Source organism: Elephantulus edwardii, unplaced genomic scaffold (genome assembly GCF_000299155.1).
Source record: "Elephantulus edwardii isolate Elephantulus edwardi_28Jun2011 unplaced genomic scaffold, EleEdw1.0 scaffold00078, whole genome shotgun sequence".
Classification (NCBI taxonomy): Eukaryota; Metazoa; Chordata; class Mammalia; order Macroscelidea; family Macroscelididae; genus Elephantulus; species Elephantulus edwardii.
In genome coordinates this window covers 3,762,841-3,769,202 of record NW_006399828.1, presented here as the reverse complement: position 1 = coordinate 3,769,202, position 6,362 = coordinate 3,762,841, and the positions used below count along the sequence as shown (strand labels likewise).

Genomic DNA, 6,362 nt, shown 5'->3' with positions numbered 1-6,362 from the left:
AGAATTAAACCTTTGAATTGTGGTGCTGGAAAAGAGTCTTGAACATACCATGGACTACTAAGAGAACAAACACTTCTTTCCTGGAGAAGTTCTTTCCTTGGAGGCAAGGATTTTTAAGCTCCATCTCACATATTTTGGACATGTTGCTGGGAGGGACAAATCCTTGGAGAAGGACTCCATGCTTGCAAGGGTGAAGGGACAGCACAAGAGAGGAAGACTCTGGATGAGATGCATTGATTCAATGACAGGGGTAATGGGTAGGCATGTTGGAAATAATTAAATTGGCTCAAGATAAGGCAGGGTTCAGAGCTGTTGTACATAGGGTCTCCGACTCTCAAGAAGCTCATTGGCACATAACAAGTCCCTTGAAATAATTTTTGATTCCTTAAGAAGTCTAATTACTTTCAGTTGCCTTTTAAAAAAATAATTCTATGTACAGTTAGATGTGTACTTTGATATGTTATCCTGTGATTCTACTTATGGTTCCTCTGCTATGAAGATCTCCAAGCATAAAAGCTTAGCATCCCCCATGAATGGCAGCCCGAATGCTGCAGCAAGGCTATATAAATAGGCAGTCTGGTCCTGCTACCTTCATTGATCTGGACTGTCCATGGCTTCATTAGAAGTGATTATCCTTTTGGGATAAACCTCTTGCTTCTACAAATTCCAAATGGATTCCAGCCCTCAGGTCAGAAGAACCCCAGCTATCATTTCTTTCTAGGACTCTCTGGTATTTCTGTTCTTTGGTGGAGCCTAACAAGGTGTTTGCGCATGAGGCCAAAGGATTTTGATTTTCTATCTCATGGTCCTTTGATAGAAACACTAGAATGCCTTGACTACTGGTGTCCGCTCTTTGCAGGTCATCTTCATGACTGGGTTCCAAGGTTAAGGCTCACCCTGGTGATATCCCAGATTTTATACTACTAACCAGAACTTGAACATCAAGAAGACAGCGATTCTCACCACTGGGGCCAGCTGGGAGCATCATGATTGATGGAGAAGAGATTGAGGTTGTTAACAATGACACCTTGCTCAGTTCCACAATCAACATTCTTAGCATTAGCAGTCAGGAAATCAAAAGACGAAGTTCATTGGGAAAATCTGCTGTCAAGGACCTTTCCAGAGTACTGAAAAGCAACCATGTCAGTCTAGAGACTAAAGTGTGCCTAATCTAGGTCATGATCTTTGCAATTACTTGCTATGCATCAGAGAGCTGGATGATGACAAAGGATAATAGAAGAAGAATCAATGCCTTCAAATTGTGGTGCTGGAGAAGAGTCTTGAACATACCATGGGCTACCAAGGAAACAAACAAATATGTCTGTCTTGGAGAGAGTGAAACCAAGTTTCTGCTTAGAGGCTAGGATTTTGAAGCTCATATCACAGACTATGGGCACATGGTCAGGAGAGATCGGTCCTTGGAGAAAGACATCATGCTTGGAAGGGCGGAGGGACAACACAGGAGAGGAAGACCCTGGATGAGATGCTATGATAACTGAGGCAATAGGGTTTGATGTATCAGAATCAGCGACACTGGCTCAGGACAAGGCAGGGATCGGAGATGCAGTCTGTAGGGTCGTTATAGGTCACAGGCAACTCGACAGCACATAACCACCACCACCACCACCACCACCACCCAGAACTGTTTTTCCGGCTTATATGCCTTAGGAAGCACAAGATGCTCCATTTCTGAGGGGATTATTTAAGCACCTTGTGAAATCCATGTGGCAGGATATTCCCCTTGAAATGTAACTTCCATTGCTTTATAATCTGATGACTTTCAAATAACAGGGCCAGTGTTGGGTTCATTTATAGATGATAAGCCCTATTAATTCTGGACTACATCCCCCAGATTTTGCTGATCTAAGAGGGCAGATCTACTTGTGCTGTGCTCAGTATCATAGTTTGCATTTTGGAAGAGTAAATATAAAGGCTAGATATTACTTGTTCAACAATTGCTGAAGTTAAACTCATGTCCTGGAGAATTGAATCAGTTCCAGAAGAGATAGGTGTCAGAGTATTAACACTAGTAGTTAGCACTGGCTGACGCCCCTGAAGAATACACACTTCCAGCAATCCTTGCTAAAACAGGCACATTAGAAAAGTTAGCAGGAATAACAGACTTCAGTGCAGACATGAGATAACCAACCAGGGCTGAGTTTCAGTGTATGATGAAGAAGATAACTAATGAAAATGGAGTTGTTGTTGTTGTTGTTATGTGCCGTCGAGTCGCCTGCGACTCATAGTGACCCTATGTACAACAGCCCTAAACTCCGCTCTGTCCTGTGCCAATCGTACTGTCTCCGACACTCCCATCCCAATTATCCCAGTCACTGAATCAATCCACCTCATAGAGGGCCTTCCTCTCCTGCGCCATCCCTCCACCCTCCCAAGCATGATGTCCCTCTCTAAGGACCAGTCTCTCCTCACAACATGTCCAAAGTATGTTAGACGGAGCCTCAGAATCCTTGCCTCCAAGGAGCCACCCGGTTTAACCCTTTCCAGGATGAATCTGTTTGTTTTCCTAGCAGTTCATGGTATTCTCAATACTCTTCTCCAGCACCACATCTCAAAGGCATCAATTCTCCTTCTATCCTCCCTGGTCATTGTCCAACTCTCTGATGCATTATTTCATTATGTACAATGAAAATGGAGACGCAGTAGAATTCTGTAGAGTTTTGTTGAGGTTTTCCTTAGCACTACAATTGTCCACTGATCTAACAGGTCTGTCCTGGAGAGGGTGAAACCAAGCTATCCTTTGTAGGCAAGGATTTGAGTCTGTCTCTCATACTTTGGGCATGTAGCCAGGAGGGACCAGTCTTTGGAGAAGGCTATCAGGCTTGGAAAGTCGAGGGATAGCATATGAGAGGAAGATCCTCTCTGGGTTAGATGGATTGACACAGTAACTGGGGTAATGAGGGTACGTGTGTCAGAGACAGTGAGATTGTCTCTGGATAAAGCAGGGTTCAGAGCTATGGTGCATGGGGTCGCTAGGAGTCATAGTTGACTTGATGGCACACAACAACAACAACAAAAACAACAATTGTCTACTGAAAAAACTAGGGATGATTTAAATAGGGTCCAGGAATCCTCTCAGGAGGCAACAGTTTAAACTGAACCCCTTTGAGCTGATCATGAAACTTTTTGCTACTCACACCATGTTTAATATCAGAACTTTCAGCAGCATGTATGTCACCCACAGGTTTTTCTTGACTTTTTCCTCCAAGCCCACTTTCATACTTCCAAACGGGCTTAGAACCATCTACCTGATTTCTCATTTGTTCGTTATAGTCAGGTTTGAATGTTTCCAGCCCCTATTTTAATATTGGGACACTGATTTCTTGTGGTATTTTTTTGTCTTGCACTAAGTTAAGGTTTTCACAAGCCTTGACACTTCTTCTGTCATGTTTCGTCATTGTCCAGCTTTCAGATTTATAGGAAGGAATTGCAAAGGCCATGGCCTGAGTCAACCTCACTTTAGTGTCCAGACTGACATTGTTGCTCTTCAGCATTCTGGAGAGGGCACACATAGCAGACTTTCCCAGAGGAATTCAGCTTTTGATTTCCAACTGTTGGTGCCTGGAGTGTTGAATATGGCTCTGAGTAAGATGAAATTGTTGTCAACCTCAGTTTCTTCTCCTTCTCTCGTGATACGGCCAGTTAGGCAGTGGTGGTGAGGATCTTTGTTTTTTTGATGTTGAGATGCAACCAATATTGACGGCTGCTGTCTTTGATTTTTCATCACATACTTTATGCCCATTTGAGTTTCACTGAGCAAGGTTGTATTATCTTCATAATATGGGTTGCCAATGAGTCTACCTCCAATCCTGATGCCATATTCTTCTAGTTCATCTTTTAGAATGATCTATTCATCGTGTAGATGGAAAAGGTATGGAGAAAGGATACATCCTGATACTTTCTTCTCTTGATTTTTAACCATGCAGGGTTGTGATCCACACAGTCAATATCTTTGTATAGTCGATAACACACAAATAGACTTCTTTCAGGTATTCTTTGCTTCTATCTGACAATGGCAAGACAGCTAGAGAAGACATTGTGCTACATGAAATGGGGAAGAGAACTGTCCACAGTTGACCAGTGGGGAAGATTGCTACCGGGAAACAGATTGCGGTCAATATTTAAATTCTGCAAGCAAGACTTTGTTATCTGCATAATGTGCTTGTTGATGTTTCTTCCAGTTTCTGGTGCTACACTCTTCTTAGCATCTAGTTTCTCAAGTTATTTGATCAGTATACAGATTAAAAAGGTATGGAGAAAGGAGGAAATCCCAGAAAACATCTGCTCTGATTTTAAACCATGTAGTTACCTGCCCCCGTTTCCCCCACTCCGCTCTTTTTCTATTTGCACACCTCCTTCTTGGTCTATGTGTAGGTTTTATACAAGTACAATTAAGCGTTGTAGGGTTCCTATTCTTTTCAATGTTAGTCATATTTGTTATGGTCCACACAGTCGAATGTCTGTGCATAGTCAGTAAAATAAAAGTAAGTATCTTATTGGTAGTCTCCACTTTCAGTCAAGTTTCATCTGACATGAGCATTGATATCCTTCATTCCATGGCCGCTTCTGAATCCTGCTTGAATTTCACATTTTTTAAATATTGTACAACAATATTATACCATTTCCAATCACCAGTTTGTAGGAATCAGCTTTGTGAGACTGTTGATGTTGATTCTTCTTGTTAGTGGAGGTCAGATCTCCATTCCATTTTTTTTTGCAGGTGTGCTTATATGTTTGTGTCATAGCTTTTGTTTCAGTAGGATAAATATGTAGTAGTGAGATTGCTAAGGACCGTTGATGGTGTTATTGTTATTGTTATGTGCCATTGAGTCACCTATGATTCATAGGGACTTTATGCACAATAGCAGTGAATCTTGTCCTCTTCTGAGCCAATATTATTGTATCCAACACATTTGCCCGTATTCCCCTAGTCCCAGTGTGTCAGTTCATCTCATCTAGAGTCTTCCTCTCCTGTATCATCCCACCACCCTTCCAACCATGATGTCCTTCTCCCAGGCCTTGTCTCTCCTGGCAACATGCCCAAAGTATGTGAGACAGAGCTTCAATTCTTTGCCTCCAAGAATATAATTGACCTTATAAGCCCTGGGATTTTGCCTAGATAGCAAGCTTTCTAGATCATGTAAGAGCTTAAAATAGAAGAATTGTAGCAAGGAGAAGAAACATCACAACAACACTCTAGCTACCAGAGTACAGTAAACTGAAAGATGAATGTTACTCAAGGTAACAGTAGCCAAGAAATAAAAAACATGCTGCTGCATTGTCAAGGACAAATTTGCTGTCAAAGACCTTTCTTTAAAATCCTAAAGAGCAAGTATCAGTTTGAAGACTAATATGTGCCTGATTAAGGCTTGGGTTTTTTCTATTGCTTCATATGCATGTGAATGTTTAATAGTGAATAAGAAAGACCAAAGAAGGATAGATAGATGCATTTGAGTGCGGTGTTAGCAAACAGTAAGGTATATACCGTGGACTGCCCAGACAACACAGAAATCTGTCTTGGGAGTACAACTAGGGTGCTCCTTAGAGGCAGGGATAGTGAAACATGATCTCACATATTTTGGGTACACGGTCAGAAGGGGCCAATTCTTGCAAAAAACTAAGTCATATTAGGAAAGGTAGAGGATCAGGGAAAGAGTGGAAGCCCTTCAATGAGATAGACTGACCTAATGACTGTGACAGTGGACTTGAGCGTGTCAGAAACTGCGAGGATGGCAGAGGGTAGGGCAAGATTTGGAACCATTGTTCATAGGGTCCCTATGAATTGTAGTTGACTCAACCACACATACTAATAACAACAGCATGAGATTGTACCAGGATAGGTGATATGATTCTTTTTCCTAATAATGAGAAGATGAAAGACATAGAGACGATAAACAGGTAAGATAAATAGTCTGTGATGAAGGTAAAGATTAGCATTATGTTTCTACAAACCAACAAATGCCTCAGATTATCAAGCTGAAAAGACAAGTGGTAGCTCAAGTTAAGTACTCAACCTATAACTGAAAGTTTGGTTGGTTCAAATCAATCAGATGATTTAAGGAAAAAAGCTTCTCTTACAAAGATTGTTGTTGTATACCATTGAGTTGGATCTAACCCATAACTGACTCTCAAGTAGGTTTTCAGAGGCAGTTAATCACGTGGGAAGAGATCGTCTATCCTTCTCCCATAAAACAGCTGATAAATTTGAACCATGTACCAGTGGCACTGGGGATATTATAACTAATGTCAGATGGATCTTAGCTAAAAGCAGAGAGTACCAGAGGAATGTCTATCTGTGTTTCATTGACTATGCAAAGGCATTTGACGGTGTGGATCACAACAAA

At 41.5% G+C, this 6,362-nt stretch overlaps 1 pseudogene; it reads right to left on the bottom strand.

Annotated features, from left to right (window-relative positions):
* Positions 1–591: 591 nt before the first annotated feature.
* LOC102872836 lies at positions 592–3,416 on the bottom strand (annotated as a pseudogene).
* Positions 3,417–6,362: the final 2,946 nt, after the last annotated feature.